This window comes from Passer domesticus, chromosome 6 (assembly GCF_036417665.1).
Source record: "Passer domesticus isolate bPasDom1 chromosome 6, bPasDom1.hap1, whole genome shotgun sequence".
Classification (NCBI taxonomy): Eukaryota; Metazoa; Chordata; class Aves; order Passeriformes; family Passeridae; genus Passer; species Passer domesticus.
In genome coordinates, this window is record NC_087479.1 from 56,240,925 (window position 1) to 56,257,587 (window position 16,663).

Consider the following 16,663-nt stretch of genomic DNA (forward strand, 5'->3'; position numbering starts at 1 on the left):
AAGCTTTGTCTTTTCCTGAGGACATAGAACACCTACTTCAAACTTGTTGGAAAGTTTTCATCGATACCAGTAGACTGCAGCTCAAGCTGTTTGTTTACAGTGCAGCTGTGTTTTATTGGAAATGTAACAGTATCAGTATTTCAGAATGAGCTTTTAATGTCTAATTTACTTTGTTTGAGTTAGTATTAGATACTCTGTATTTTTACTTTCCTCCAAATTCTGCTGGGCGTTAATTGCTACTTTCAGCTTGGGTGAACAGGTGTGGATGGACTGTAACTTTTGTCTCAGCTCCTGTGGGAAACCACGGGGAGCACAATCAGATCCCAAACTGCAAACAGCAGCAGAAACTTTGCAGGAGAGAAAACATGGGAACTTCCAGAGAGCCACTTTGATTAGACTTAATTTTGGCTTGTCCTGACCAGCTGCTTCATCACAACACCATATCTCTTGTCTTTTTCTTAGCATGGGTGTAGTCTGCATCACTCCTCTTCCTTCTCTTCTGTTCATCTTTTTGTGCCTAGTTGCCAGAAGAAAGTTTCATGACATAATCTACCCAAAATAATCGTGGCCTGTGCTATCAAGGGAGCTGGCAATCTTATTTGCTCTGTCTGATACACCCCTTCTCCTTCTCTTTGCCTTTCTCATCTGCTTATACCTCAGACTCTTTGGGAGGGGTTTCTACTGTTCCTGCTGGTTGGTTTCTGCTCACTACTACTGGTGACTTTCTGCTGATTTTCTGCAGAGCCTGTGCAGTGTCTATCTTCACTTGGACATGGTCTGACTTGGTCCTTAAGGTGTCAATAAGCATAGTTAACAACAATTTTGGAGTACTCCAGAAGTTTTTCTCATATCAGGAATCTTTGTGATTAGTGGTTTTTTTGAATATGTACATTTTCAAGTGTATAAAAAGATCCTTTGCTTCTGACAGCATGAATCCGTGCGCTGTATGTGCAATTTGCCCTGGTAATTACTTATGTATGGTGATAACCATAGCAACATCCCAGGTAGATAATGTCATGCAAATTACTGCAGCTCCAGGGATGGGAGATGTTAATACAAGTATGTACTTGCACCCCTGGTCTTCAACATTTTGCAGTGACTTTCCCTTTCCCTCCCACTAAACATATTGGTTTAAAATTTTATTTCCTCCCTATGATCAGGAAGCCAAAGAAAACCTCTTACTATGTTTCTCATTGGTATTCTCATCACAGAGGCAGGGGGGAGGATGGTCCTTCAACATTTCTGTCATGAATAATTTTGCACAGTGGAAATTCCACGGTGTATGTAGGGCATAAAAGTCTGGAGACTTGGATATGCTGCTGGGCTGTGCTGTGCTTAAACCCAAGTTCCTGCATATGCAAACACAGAGTGTGAGCACGTGGGGGTGGAATTGCAGGCACAGATGTTTGGACTGAGGTGTAAACTTCCTCAAATCAGTTACAGAAGGTATGGGAGAGCAGCTTTGTTGCTCAAAGCAGACACTGCTGTAGCTGAATACTTATCAGGGCGCATGTATTGTTAGTGAAATGGGGAAATAGCAGAGAAGGAGCTGGAAAAAAATTATCCCTTGTTTGTTCATAAGCAAGAGCAACAAAATTAAATCTGTAGGAGAGCTGAACTGCACACACACCAGTCCTTGTATAACTTTAGAACCCTGGATGTATGAAAGTAAGGTATGCCTCTGAATAGTAACTGGAGGATTTTGTTAAAGATAGAGAAAAAGCAGACAAGGAAATTGGTTAAGTAAACATTTTGTTTTTCTTTGGTGAAGAATGAAATTGTTGCTGAATTCATTCTTTTTTGGAGTTAAATAGTGAAAATGTGGGTTTTGTGCTGTAATCTGTGCTGAAGTTGCTGATTACTGAAAGCTGCACTGCCCCAGCCTTTAAATGAGAAAATACCCAAATAGAACAGCGTGGAGATTTGTGGAGAGTGACAGACAGACTGGTGCAGACAACCACAGGCACAGCTAGATCTCAGTTTGTGAGGGACATGATCCCAAAGCAGGCTGTGCTGTTCAGTGGGCCAGCACTGAATAGTCTTCATCATAAAAACATGGTTTGTCTCAAACAATGACAAACCATGGGGGAGAGTGCAAACAGAATTATTGAAGTCACAATGAAATTTTATTTGTGCTAAAGGTAGTAGACATAGAGAGCATCAATTAACTGGAGACTAAAATACTGCTAATCTGTATCCCTTGGTATCTGTACAGGAGGGTTTGCCACTCTTACAGGTCTGCCTGCAAATCCCAGATTGCAAGGTTTAATCTTTTCCCCTCTAATTTCTCTGTGATTTAACAGTTCAGCACTGCTCAGCTGTGCCAGCCTCTCAAGCAGTGCAATTTGAAAGGTGCCCATGTTCAGGTAATCCAGTTTGTGGTCAAACCTTGCCACAGCATCTGAAGTTATGGACAGCCCTGGTTTACACTGGACTATTTCTTTCAGAGGAAACCACCTGTTAGGATGCCTACCTAAGAAAAACAAACTGCACCAGAAAGAAGTATATAAGGTCAGGTTTTGTAGTCATCTGACAGAACTATTGAACCTAATTATCTGCAGGAAATCTTGCCTGTCTGCCTGCTTTGCATTTAATGGATATTTCTTTGTCATTTCTATTTTCAGCGTGTGATTGTCTGAGAATGGCATCTCCTTAAAACTCAACTCACATCAAAAGAACAGGTGCCTTGGAATTACAGGGATACCTGAGGCCCTGGCACATTAAATACACACTTCAAAATAAATTTTGTAGTAATTGCACTGCTAGACCTACTAAAACCCTGCTCACAGGCCAGTTTCTGAGCAGTACCATGGTCAGAGAAAACACTTGACTGCAGTTATCCATTCCTCTTCTTCCCATGGCTAGGATGTCTTCTTCAGGATTGAATTGACCTCCTCCTAAGTCTAGGGCATAATTTTTGTTTCCTGGTGGCTTTATTGTGAAAGTGCATCTCTCTATGGTTTTGATTTATTGCTGTTTTTCACAGAGTGAGGTATGATTAACAATGTTTAAAAGCAAAAAAGGCTGCAGGCAACCTGAGCAATGGTGTCAGCTGTTAATGAAACTCGTAGCAATTGAAGATCTCAAAAGTTCATCTCAGAATCTGCTGACATTGCAAAGCTTCCCTCAGAGCTGCAACACAGAGGAAAAAAGTGTGCATGAGCAAAGATCTGTCTAGGTTAATGCCACATGCAGGGCTAGTGTTGGATTTAGTGACTCTGGTTCCCTGCTCTGTTGAGGGTGCTGCTTTCCCCCACCACCTTTTTTGGTTTGCTTCTAGCTATCCACGCTAGGGGACCTGCAGCATGTGAAACCCTGCTGTATTAGCTAGCTGGGCAGTTTGTATTTAACAGGTGGGTATGTGTTATCAACAGGCAAAGGAAATAATAACATCAAAGTCATATGTCACAAAGGCAAGTGTTTAACAAGTACTTTTGATGTACATGATTTTATTTACAGTCTTTTCTCCTCACTTTTTCTGCCTCAGCAGTTGCTGACCTTTGCTACTTTATGACACGAAGTTCAAGGATACATTGCATTATCCCAGACATCAGTGGAGAGAAACTGGCTTGCCATTAATAAAAACTGTAAAACCAACCCTACAATAAACCCTGCTTTTGGCCACGACCTCTGCCTCCTGGATGCAGCAGTAAAACACAGCCCAGAGCTCTCACTGAACATTTTTAACCCAGGGTTAAAATCTCCCCGTGCAAGGTCAGCTGTAGAAAGGACTCAGGGCTGAGAGATGCATAAATGCTGTAGCTGCAGAGCAGCCTGGAATGGGGATATCCAGGGGAACAGAGGAACTTGGCTCTTTCCTGGCTCTTTCATAGGACAAAGGGGTCTGTTCAATGTCCACCAAAATCAGCTGAAAGCATCTCTGTAACTTTATTTTGCCAACGATGCAAAGCAAAGCCACGCAGCTTTTAGGGCAGGAAGTGCAGTTTGCTGGAAGCAATGTGAATTCCTTTTGCTCCTTTTTGCATCACTAATTTTTATTTATCACACAAAATCATAAACTGCACATAAACTTAAATGCAGACATAATGTACATTATTGTGATAATAGAGAAGCCGTGCTCCTTTAACCAGACAGATGAAATAAAAATAGACATATTGAACTAGTTCTCCTCAGTGGAATGTTCAAATTCCTCCTTTTTTCCAAATCTTTAAATTCTGGTCTGTTAAGGATAAAAAAAGTATAATTACACTAAAATGTGCTTTCAAAAGGCAACGCATCAGCTACATTTCTTCAGACAACAGCATATGAATGTCCCAAGATTGGTTGAAAGCCTTTCACACAGGGCCTTGCAGGCAGTATCTTTTCCAAATCTTGTTGTAGCTTGACTATTTGGAATTCACAAACCATTCAAGCAGAATACACAACAACTACATTTTTGAATGTGTATAAATAGCACTCCTGTAAGTTAGGTTAGCTGCTTAAAAATATTAATTAAGGGAAGTCTATATTTCCAGTTATTGTTTTGTTTTGTACAAGGTCACAGGGTAGCAGGGCTTAACCAATGACAAATACAGCCAAATTTGATAGGCAAAGCCAAAACTCCTATGGAAAAACATGTTAACTAGTGCCAGAGTTGTGGAGTGCAGATTTAAGTAAACTGAGTTATGAACTGAAACTAGCCATAGGATAGTTGCAAATGTCAGTAAAGCAAACAAGCTCATTCTTTGCCTGGGAAGTAACGTTGGAACACATCCTATGTACAGTCTGCATTTAAATGTAAATATGGGATTACCTTTTAAGTTGTGAGACAGAATCATACAGGCAACAAACATTACATCTTGGGTCTTCTGTGAGTGCAAACTGTTGTGTCAAATATGGCTAGATTAGTAGGGTTGATGGGCTTTATTCAAGGTTCCTAGAATTTATTTGCCAAGCATAAATAATTATTTAACAACTAATAGGGCGAGGCCAGAAATATAATAGTTTTTATGTTGAAATTAACATCAAGTGATCTGTAGACATCTGCTAAGCAGGCCAAATGTGGTCTGTGTGCTGTATGTTTTGCCTCACTGCCTCAAAATAACAAGCAGTGCTTATATTTGGAGGGGCAGTTTTCCTTGTTGAAGTGGAAAAAAAATGTTCTGATAGAAAATCATTTGCACTGTTAGGATCAAATGTGTGACGAACATTAAATAGCCCTACAAATTTAAATAATGCTCCGTGTTGAGATTTCAGCCTTGCAAATGCTCACTTCCTGATGTGAGCTTACTGTTGTTTGGAGAGAAACAAAAGTTCTTTCTTGTTAGAATGAAAACAGAGTATCATGCAGTATATTCTGGCTCTTAGCCGTTTCAGCTTTCTGGGGCCCAGTAAGTGTGGGAGCTCCAGTGATTTAATTTTTTCCATAACAACCAGAAGAGTGAGGGAATCCTTAGAAAAGCCACAGTGTTAAGAAAGCCTGAAAAAGTTCCAAGTAGCAAAGACCCTTTCCAAGCAGATACTGGCTGTTGCCTTGCAGGGACCTGCATTGTGTGTGTAAGTGTTTGGGTGCTGTGGATGCCAGAACAGAAACTGTGCTTCCTTTCCTTGAGAGCACCACTGCTGGCATGGCCTCTTTGCTTTGCTGCCTGCTGCAGTTGGTCTGCTTTCAGGGCCAACCATTCAATCTTTGGCATCTTCTCTAGAGGTCTTGGCCTTTCCTCTGTTTTAAAAGTATTAGAAGGAGGTTGAATTGCTGAGTGGGGAGTGTAATCTTTGTGAGGCCAAGTCTAAAGATGTTAGTAATCTCAAAGGGCTGCGCTGGCAATTTACTGTGTACTGTGCAGGAATGAATGAGAGCCTCATATTCATTGTGCTTATGTATGCTCAAGTTCTTTATGTCCATATTTAGATCTATTAACACAATAAGACTAAGCCAACTTGGATTTCTTGACTGAACAAAGCACTGAATGGCAGAGCCTCAACAACAGACCCCATAAATGTGTAGTGCCACCAGCAGCATGACTAGCACTGGACCCGAGATCCTGTGGGGTTTGGCAGTGACACAGAAGACACCGTTTTGAACAAGCTGGATTCCCTGTTGTACAGGAGCCTTGGCACCAACCTCCCTGTAAGCTGGCTCGGGCTTTTATGGGGGCCCTGGGCTCTGTGCTGGACTCAGTGTCTCTGCCCCAGGCTTTCCTGAATATCAGAGTGCAGCCTCAGGCTGCTCTGGTTCACCCTGCCAGGAGTGCCCTGGGAGTTTGCCTGCCAGGTGGGTTAGCCAGAACACACAGTGCTCCAGCCAAAGTCAACTTCCCCCTGTGAGGGTGACCTCAGGGAGGAAATGTCAGATGCTGCCTGGGCCAGTTTTCAAACCACACGTGACCCTTGCTGGAGGCACACAGTTTGTGGTGGTTGGGAGTGGGGCTGGGGCTGAGCCTCATCCCCAGTGGGCTCCAGCTGTGCAGCACAGGTGAATAAAATTGAAGGTGAGGAGCCATGGAGTGCCCAGGGGTGCTGCCTAATGCCACAGGGGCACTGCACCAACAGCAGGGCACAAAAGGGGGCTGAAGGACAAGAAGGGCACAGCTTGCAGCCTCCTGAAGTGGTCTGGTGCTACTCTGCATGGGCTGAAGCCTTGTGAAATTGTGTGGGGACACTCTGGGGATTGTGGCCGTCTGAACCGTCTGCTACACCTTCCCAGCAGGGATTTCCCCAGAAGGTAAGTGGCAGAAATTCCTGTCCTGTGCTGGCAATTCCTGAGGACAGAGTTAGAGAAATAGAACAAAACATCGGGAGGAAGAGAGCTGTTGCATTAGCACATCATGAAGCAATAGAAGCATAGGAAGGCTTGAGTTGAAAGGGACCTCTAGGGGATCATGTAGCTCCAATAGCTCCAAACCCCTGCCATGGGCAGAGACACCTTCAGAAACCATATTTAGGCTGTGACATTTTTCTTCAGTGCTTCAAAGCACAAAGGAAGAAATTGTGTTTGCATCAGCCTCATCTTAGCTTTCTGTACTGAAGTAGTGCACAAAGGAGTTTGGAGTATCCTGAGGAGGGAATGCTTTAGAATTTTGCTCACAGATGAGGCTCCTTGTCCAGCCTGTATGGCAAGCAATATCCAGGCTGGATAGAGAGTGGACAGCCATGTGTGTGGTTTGAATGTGGTGGCTCTGACTACTGCAGGGACTAAGCATGGCTTCTTGGGCTTCATTGCCAGCATTCATCTGATGTGAGTGAGGAAGCTTCTCTGTGCCCTTTGGTCTTGGTTTCCTGAGGGAAATGTGAATTGCTGGTTCCAAGTAACAGCATGGAAGAGCTCCTGTCATGAGGGTGTAAAACAGCCCATTCATCTTTACTTTGATGATTAAGTTACTGCTTTTAGTACAAAATACATAGCAAGGCAGTCATTTCTATGCATGTTCTAGGGTGGTGTGTTATTGCATTTTAACACTTGGCATGAGCATAATTTACACACAGTCACTGCTTTGTCTCCCATGGAAAACAAACCCTCTACCAGCAGATGCAAGAAATCTACTAAAGATTTCATGTTTTTAATGTTTACAGCATTTTTTATAGAGCTGCCTGTTAATTACCACATTTAAGAGTGTGCCCTTCTGCTGTGAGGGGTAGGCATCTATTTGGAATGATGCTTCTGGAAAGAATGTTGACACTAATTCAGCATTGCTGCATCTGGAAAGATGCTGCTCTCGAGCAAAGTGCAAACTGGGACTAAGCCTGCTGTGAAAAGTGACACTAACTCGGTGTAAAAATGGCTGTGGGGGAGAAGTAGACCCCTGGTTTCAGAGGCTTCTTGCAGTCTCAGTGCAATACAGGTCAGTAAGAAAATAGGCCACGTGTTGGAGGGAACACATTTGCTAAGGCTGTGAGGCAAACACTGCTCAAGGGAGGGTGTGTGCAAATCTGAAACTCTGTCTCTAGCCCTTACCATCCTCCAGACAGCAGCTTCCTCCTCCTCTCCCAGAGCAGTGCCTCTGCTGCACCCAGGCGTCTTACTGGGAGTGCAAAGCTTGCTGGGCAAAGAGCAGTGCTTTCTTCTGTCTGTGTTCCTTCTGAAAGGGACTCCAACCATTTATGTCTTCTTTTGTCTCTCCCTCATGCTTCTATCTGACCCTTTCTTCCTGTATGAGTGGAAAACCCTGCCATGTCTCCAAGTTCAGACACTGTGGTCATCAGGGAGTTGTGCATGACCCTGCAAAGGGGCATCACACAGGTGGTGGAAAGGGGGCATCATGTAGTGAAAAGAAAAAAGGTCAAGGAGTCCCCAGCTTGGCATCATGCCCTCTTAATACTCTTGTTCCCTTCATCCCCTTGCTGTCCTGTGGCTGGCAGGCAGGGACCCTGGGCCTCATGAGCTGCTGTGCACTTGTTAAGAAGCAGCTGTAACTACCTCAGGGGTGTCTGAGACATGGCCAGCCCCACCCTTGTATATTTTGATTCTGTGTGCTGCTCTTCAAACAGTGGAATTATTAGGTTCTCTGGAAAAATTACAGTTTTGCCTGTCTTTATGCATCTGTCTCTTGCTGTGAGCAGGGACCCTTTTTTTGTTTGGGTCTGTCTTTATCTCCATAGGTCTACCTGACAGAATAGAGGTGTGATTGTAGCATGTTGGCATGTCTTAATTTAACCATCAGAGGGAATAGCAGCACTGGCCAGAAACCAATTTATCAAGTCTCCAGAGACCTTGTGTGTGTATCTCAAGGTATGTTGACACTGCAGCAACTGCTGCTTGCAGAGAAACCTTGAGATAGCTCTTAATAATTTCACAGTGACCGAGTGGTTACTTAGCAGTGACTGAGTTCAATAATTGTCACAGAGTTTATTCTGTGCCTTGGGTGAGTTTTGCAGCTTGTCCTGAGTACCATGCTGCTGTGGATGGGATGCCCTCAGCTTAGCTAGCAGAAAACAGGGATAGTGTTTTACATGAGTAATGTGAATGTCCATCCAGACACATCCTCAGCACGTATGGACCCAGTGCTAAGAGACTAAAGATGGAAAATGAGGCAACATACAGAAGAGTAGTTTTATCTAAGTAGAGCTACTTTTTGTCAGGGGGAGAGATGGGGACAAAGCAGTGGACACTTCAGTGCTAGAAGTATGAGGTAACCGCACAAAAATCATGACCAGAACTGTTGAAACCTAAAGGCACACGGTTGGTGGCGATTGTGGTGATCCCTAATGGGCTGCAGCTGTGCAGCACAGGTGAATGCTATTGAAGGTGAGGAGCCATGGAGTGCCCAGGGGTGCTGCCCAACCCCGCAGGGAGCAGAGGGCACACAGGGGCCCTGCACCAACAGCAGGGCACTGAAGGGGGCTGAAGGACAGGAGGAGCAGACATTTGCAGCCTTATGAAGTGCTCTGGTGTTACTCTGTGTGGGCAGATGCCTGAAGCCTTCTGATGAGGTGAGGTGTTATTGTGTTTGGGAGAATGCTTAAAGCTTTCTGAAATTGTGTGGTGGCACTGTGGATATGGTGGCTGTCTCTGCTGTAACAGAAACCCTCCCATGGTGCCTGATTCTGGAAGATGCCAAGTGCTGGCAGAGCCTGTGTCATGCAGTAGAATGTTGGTTTCTCTGGGTGGGGATTGAAGGTCCTTGAGATGATAGTTCATGTTGGGACTCAGGTGTTTATTATTTCTTATCAGTAAAACAGTCTCACAACCATGAGTTCTGCAGCTTCTCATTAGAAGGCACAAAATGGCTAAATATCTCTTGTTACAAGATCTTTTAAGACTAAACTATTCAATTAAGAGCTGACACTTAGATTATTTTCCCTTTTTACCCAATAACTGATCCCTGGAAGCCCACAATGCAGATTTTTCTGCCCAATTACAAAATGCCAGCCAAATCCATGAAGAAGAAAGCCAGGATGACACCCTGTGCCCTCCATCTTGCTTCCATCCACAACATACTAAAAATCCCAAACCTAAATTTCTCACCAAGGGATACACCTACACTCTATATACTACTATTCTCTATAATCTGTTTCACACTTCTGTGGATTCTGGTCTGTCTTGAAGTCTAGGGAACTTTCTCCATGGATGAGGGTCAAAGTCAGTGCTCCCCTGGGGGTCAGGGTGCCCCAGAGCAGACAGAGAAACATTCCCAGTGCCCTGGGTTTCCACAGCAGAACATCCTGCCAGTGCCTCAGAAGTGGTAGAAGCAGAGATGAAGAGTGGCCCTCCAAGCCCACCTGGCACACAGCAATCTGGGGGCTCTCCTGGTGTTCCCTGTGGCATGGCTCATGTGAGCTGTCAGGGTAATGAGAGCTGACTCAGTGCCTGGGCTCTGCTCTGCCAGCCAGGGCTTCTCGCTGAGCTCTGCCTGCCTGCACTTAGAGCTTGCTGCTCTCATCTTTCAGTGGGTTTGGGTTGCTAAACCAGGCACCAACTTTCCGTGCCCATTCTCTTCCCTGAAAAAGGGCTCAGCTTCCCCTTCAGTGCAGCATAACTGGACCTTTGGACTTGAAAATTTCAGACTTTCAGCTAAGAAGATTTGTCCTCAGGACTTTTTCTTGCGTTCTGCTTTGAACATCATTTTGACATGCTCCTAAATTTGATAGGGCAATGGGAATGACCTGCACATGGAGATGGTATTGTAAAAAATTGTATTAAAAATAGTTGGCATGTTTTCTAAATGAGATGCAGTGCAGTTTTTCAGTCATTCAAGTGTGCTCCCCATAGGTGCATGTGGATGCCATGGGACAGAGAGAGAAATGGCAAGTGTTTCTCACAGTGGCTTGTGAGAAATTTTAGGGAGTTGGAAAGATGTGATAACTTGTTAGGCATAAGCAACTTGCAGGTGGTGTTTTTCTACTTTGTTTTCCTGTTCTTTTCAAGGACAGTGTGCGAGGAAGATGTTTTTGTTAGTTAGCCAATCAAATAGACTCTATCGTATTGCTGTACAAAACCTCGCTGTTATTTTGAATAAAGCCTTCTTTACCTTTTCTACAATCCTGCCTCTCCCCTGTTCCCGTGTCATTCTCGGGGCAGGAGAGGCAGGTGTAGGCTGGCTGTGTATCACTGGCTTTGCCACAGGAGATGCGATCCAGGTTAGTGACGAACTGCCCTGGATCTTTCCGATCGCTGCTTTAGTCACACCCAGAAAAGCACTCGGGAACTTCGGCTAAGGCTTGCCGAGGCCAAGAGGAGCGATGAAATAAGCGATGTGAAAACCAGAGCGGTTCTGAATCGGAGCCGTCAGCTTCCTGCAGGTTGGGAGCTGCAGAGCCTTCATCCTCCCTCCATCCTCTCCCTCCAGCAGCCAGCCCGCACTGCAGCAGCCCCACCTGCTGTCGGACGGGCAGGACGCGCTCCCTTCCCCTTCCCCTTCCCTGCCGCCCTGGTGTTTGCCATCCCTTGTGTTGACTCTCAGGATATTTTTATCTCCGCTTGTAAAGCGCTGAGTAAATTTACACACGCCCCGAGTGCTTGATAATAATAACAGCGCTAAGCTTGTGCTTTTACTGGCGTTTGATTTCAAGAGCTCTCAGTGAAGGAAACGTTACAAAGGCAAAGATACAGCTGAGGTTCTTGAGATGGTTTTATCCTAAAGTTCATTTTGAAGTTTTTTCTCTTTAGAAATGAGAGCACCACATGCAAATCTGCCCAGAATAAGAAAGAAAATAAATGAGACTTTTTAATCGACAGCACTTGTAAAAAGGACAAGGTGATAAGCCATGCATTAAGGTACTTTTTCTCAAATTATACTGCTGCTTTTATGAGTTAAGATGAGCACAGTGATCAAGAGTAAGGCTTATTTACACCACAGATGTAAATACTTTGTACTTTGAGATGAGGATGCTTTTGGAGGAGGAAAATATTTTCATGTCTAAAGGCTTCTATGTGTATATATCTATATATATAAAATTTATATCTATGTGTGTGTGAGTGTATATATTTATATGAATTATATGTATTTAAAGACAAGTTCCTCAACATACTTCAGCTCATGCCTGCTTCCAGCAACAGTTTAGCTTTAGTCAATTTGAATATTGCTGGATCAGGATCTAGACCATCAACTTTACTTCCCCTAGAAAAATCCCTACAGTTCCAATGATCACTATCTCCCTAAGGATCTTATTTGAGAAGAGTTTGTTAGCCTGCAGTGAGACAGACTGCATTGGATTTGAGAGTAGGGAGAGACTCAAACCAGCAAAGCTTGCTGCTGGGATGATTCCAGACACTTTATTTATGAGGATTCTTTAGATTTATGCATTAGAAATGTAGAATTGAGAGTGCGTGTGTGTTGTTATTCCTTCTTGTAGGATATGGTGTGCACACGTAGAAGCAGAATGAAAAGGTGTTGTTATTTAGGTTGGAGTGTGGGAATAATTGATATAGTTTGTTTCCAAAGCAAGTAGAATTAAAGTTCAGGCATTATCTGAGATGGCCGAAGCTTCCTCCAAGATTCCTACTCTGCAAAAACCCAGTAGAGCAGGCTCCAGCTGACATTGGGAAACCCTTTTTATTTGTGGCGTGACATGTGTTTTACACCTGGACTTATAAAATTTTTATTTCAAATCTGCTATTAAGCCTCCATATGTCATTTTGATCGCTTGATAGGACAGTTAATAGACAATGTTGAGCACCTGCTCATTTCCTGCACATTGAGATTTGGATTCATAAGTGAAGCAAGATTTTATAATATTATAAACTAAAAAATGCTTAACCACACATTCTGAACACATAACAAAGGGGTTTCTTTTATTCATGAATATAAGGCACTTCATCTCAAAAGATAGTTTAGACCTTAATTTTTAAAAAGGATATTTGGATTTCTTAGGTGAGGAAATGTTTTTGCTGGTGTCTCTGCCTGCTCTGATTTGTGCCTGTGTAACCCAGCAGGGAGAGCACAGCACTTTTTGCTGTTCTCAGCCAGGGTGAATGCACCTTGCTTTGAAGATGAGGAAGGCACAGCAGTGGTGCCTGTGCCATGTGCAGGTTCTCCACAGGGGTTACACTTTACCCCACAAGAACTTAAAATGTCACAACTGCCACAAAGTGCAGCGAGTCCAGAAACTCAGTGCAAGATGTACAAAATAAAGAGAGGGAACAATGTAGCTGCTGCTTTTTGTGATTTCTTTTGAAATATGACCATAGGTCATATCTACGCATTAGAAATGACCTGTGATAGACCTATATAAATATAGGTAATGTTTCACTCAGTATTAAGTTGCTGGAATTTGAATTGTTTCCTTGTATAAAGCATCTTAGTGGGTACCTCTGATGCCAGAGTCATTGCAGTAGTGTGTAGCAAGTGAGAATGTGGCCTGGCTTTACCTTACAGGCAGGACAGTGCTTCCCTTTCTAGGAATATTAGATTAATTTACCTTGGGATCCAGCAGCACCCAGGCTGAGATGTCTGGTGGCAACACCATGTTTTGGTGTCTGGAGTATTCCTATATGAGTGCAAATAGATTCAGATGTTTGGAAAATGGCAAAAGGGATGAAAAAAGTACATTTTTGTGAGGAATTCAGTGGGCAAGAGGGTCACCCTTTACTGTAGTTGTAGGTAATGTAGTAAAGGCTGATGAACAGGGATCTGGACCTCTGAAGGATGAAGCTTCATGACAGCCTTTGTGGAAAGTCTTGTTAGTGGGCACAGCTCATAACCAAATAGAGGACTCTGGAGTGATTAGTTAATCTTTTCTTCAAATGCTTATTAATAAGTTGGAGGCTTTTTATAAACATGGCAGTTGAATAAATGTGTGATCAGGTCTATGCATGGGCTCCTGTCAGTCTGCTCTCTCAGGAATGTGGCAAAAAAAGTGTGTTATGTGGTATTTCATTGTTTACTCAGGGTTTCAGCTAAGCATGTTAGAAAGGTCTGAGTTAGCCAACAATCTGACTATCCCTAGATTACATGGCTGAGGTGAGATTTGCAAGAGGAAGTTTTTAGTTTATTAAATCTACAGCTAGGGTTGGGGAAAAAAATACACAGCATTCTGGGCATATGAACCATCCTTTGGGCGCTTGAGAGGGATTGATGGCAGCATTTGCTACGCTGAAAGCTCAGTGGATGTGAACTTATGTCTGTTTGGCTCAATTACTGTGCTCTGAGCAGTGTAATTTAAATATTGTGTGTTTCCGGAAGGTTAACGTTGCTGGTACACTTCATGCTCTTCACTGTAAAAAGCAAGCACTCTAAAAACAAGTGACAATCTCCCATTTGCCACTCTGCAATCAGTGAAACTGCTCTGTTAAGATAGAAATTTTCAAGGCTAAAGTCAATTAGAGGGGGGAGGGGGTTTCTTGAATTTGTCAGTCCACGTGAGACAGACGCGGAAATGACACTGTAAGGATGGCAGTAAGGGACAGGCCAAACTGGGGGCTAAATTTATTGATGTAAACAATACTTTGAGGGGAAGGGCAGAATTGCCCACCCTCGCATGGTTTAGAAGCTTGTCCAAGATCTGCTGTCTGTGAGGCAGACCCTTGCTGAGTGGTGTGGCACAGGCATCCATCCTGCAGCCTCCCTGGGAGCTTGGTGCTGCCATTTTTCTGGGGGCAAAATCCTGTGTTCAACCTAGAGCCAGCCATGGTTTTATTGGCAAGGAGTAGCTCTGTGTGCGTGCCCTGAGGTCAGTGTCTGTCCATGGGATCATGAGGATAATCCCTTCTCCAGGCACCTTTACACATTGCTGTGCAGCAGGGAAAGGTATGGAGCATTATACATGTATTTATATAAATAATTTCTAGTGCAACACTAGCACAATTCCAGTGAGGGAGAGCAGAGCATAGACAGGCTGCTGTGCAGCTGGTCATTGCACAGTGAATGCACCTGGGCTATTGCAATAACTTGTTCATTTAAATTTAATTTCTAGTAAAGCTCATTTTGTGCTTTTTAATTTTAGATACTATCATCAGTTTCCTAGCAAAGTTTTGGAAGTCTAGCTGCAAATAGTAGACTTCACAGAATGGCTGTAGATAAATATATAAATAATACATATATTTAGATTGTCTTCTTGACTTCCAATCACTTCACTGAAGTCGCCCATGATTTTTATGTTATAGGACATAGCAAAAGATGCACCTGCCAGTTTTATTTCTGTTTTTATATTGTTGGAAGAGGTTTGGAAGTTTGATCCAAGTATATTCCCAAAAGTTCAGATGCTTCTCTGAATCTTTCCAATTTGCTGGAGGAATATTGTGGTGGGGTTTTTTTTTTTGTTTGGTTGGTTTTTTTTTTGTTTTTTTTTTTTTTGCTGGAGGGCAGCCCAGGGTCTTAAAGGTCCATTTGAGACTTACGACCTCTGATTCCTGGAACTGAAATGTAGAGCCCAAATTATGAGCACCTATATGGGGGTTTCTAGTGAACTCAATGGAAATCTTGTATGAAATATGTGCTGTCACATCCTGTGTTTTCTTCTGGGCAGATCAAAAATATCAACGTTTCTTATGGAACAACTCTATTTTTGATTCAGTAGCAAATGAGCAGAAGCTGGACATGACAGAATGGAAAAGAAAATGAAATATGAACACAAAGAAATCTTTCTTTAGCCATTTACAGAGTAGCCATTTGTCAGCATCTGATAAGTACATATCTATTTTAAGGAGCAGAAGAACATCTGAAATGTGCCATTCATATGTGATTTGAGTCCTCAATGTAGCTTGTGGTTATGAGTGTGTCTTTAGCATATTGCAGTGTCCTGCCCCAAAGCCTTTTGGTCACATAAACTTATCTCAGATTTCATTTTCTTTCGGTTGTAGTATTAATTTGGGGATTGTTACAGTTTGTTTGCTTTAAAAAAAAAAAATCTGTGTGATTTCTTTCTTTGCATTTTGCAAACCTCATCATTTTAAAATCCTAAATGAACTGTTAAAAGAACTATTTATTATAACCCTATTATATGGATATATTTTGACAAAGAATGTGCATGAGCTTGATGGTGCATCAAAGCAAAAAAAGCCAAAATGGGCTTTGACTTTAAGGAAAAGACCTGAACCACTGTCAAGATCAAAGTATATTTCAGGTATTGGAGTCCTGATTCAGCAAAGCGTGTAAGAAAGAATTTCAGACACGGTGAGCTTTGGTGGCAGCCAGTGAACATGATTGCATTTACTGCTGGGATTCTTGCTTTTCAAAAATCCCAATCAAACAAAGCAGTTGCCAACAATGAAGGCATCAAAAATATTGTGATCTTTCTTCATTTTCACATCCTGGCACAGCATTCCTTTCACAGTTTGCATTATTCATAATGAACTGCTTTGATCAGAAGGACTTAAAATTTTAAAGTTCCTGCATTTGCAGATCTGTTTCTCTTGGTAAGTGTGGTTGGGTGACAGGAAATAGCTTCTGTGCTTTTCCATGTCCTAGTAATCTTTTAATCAAATAGTAATGTTTCATGCAATAGCCTCACTGCTCTTCCTCCTTCTCCATTGCCAGGAGTCTCAGAATATGCGTGCTGACACCAAACAAATGAAAGCAGTACTTTTTTCTTAATGGGAAATGCTCTGGTTCCCTACATCCCTCTTTGTTCCTCAAGCAGACCAGTGAGGGCTTTCAGCCAGACAAATGTTTTATGGCAATAGTGCTTTATGTTTTCCTAACACCCTTCTTCTAAGGGTCTAAAATGCTTTACAGCACTAATAAATTAAGCCTTACCACATCCTATGTGGTAGGTAACTATTCTGCCCCTTTTACAGGGGCCAGACTTTGTGGAATAAACTGCATTCACCATGCCAGCACACTGTGAG

At 42.9% G+C, this 16,663-nt stretch overlaps 2 long non-coding RNA genes across 10 annotated transcripts in view; both read left to right on the plus strand.

Annotated features, from left to right (window-relative positions):
- Window positions 1-1,476: 1,476 nt before the first annotated feature.
- On the plus strand, window positions 1,477-2,992 carry LOC135302184 (uncharacterized). Its single transcript, XR_010363876.1, has 4 exons — window positions 1,477-1,673; window positions 2,304-2,366; window positions 2,448-2,511; window positions 2,625-2,992. It is a non-coding gene; the product is annotated as an uncharacterized LOC135302184 (long non-coding RNA).
- A 3,469-nt stretch (window positions 2,993-6,461) lies between these two features.
- Window positions 6,462-16,663, plus strand: part of LOC135303815 (uncharacterized) — a 90,421-nt gene continuing 80,219 nt past the window's right edge. For 8 of the 9 annotated variants that reach the window (XR_010365194.1, XR_010365199.1, XR_010365193.1 and 5 more), the window contains exon 1: window positions 6,462-6,664. This is a non-coding gene — a long non-coding RNA (uncharacterized LOC135303815). Of the gene's footprint in view, window positions 6,665-11,388; window positions 11,654-16,663 lie in introns of those variants that run through there. The other variant, XR_010365200.1, reaches the window with a different exon arrangement.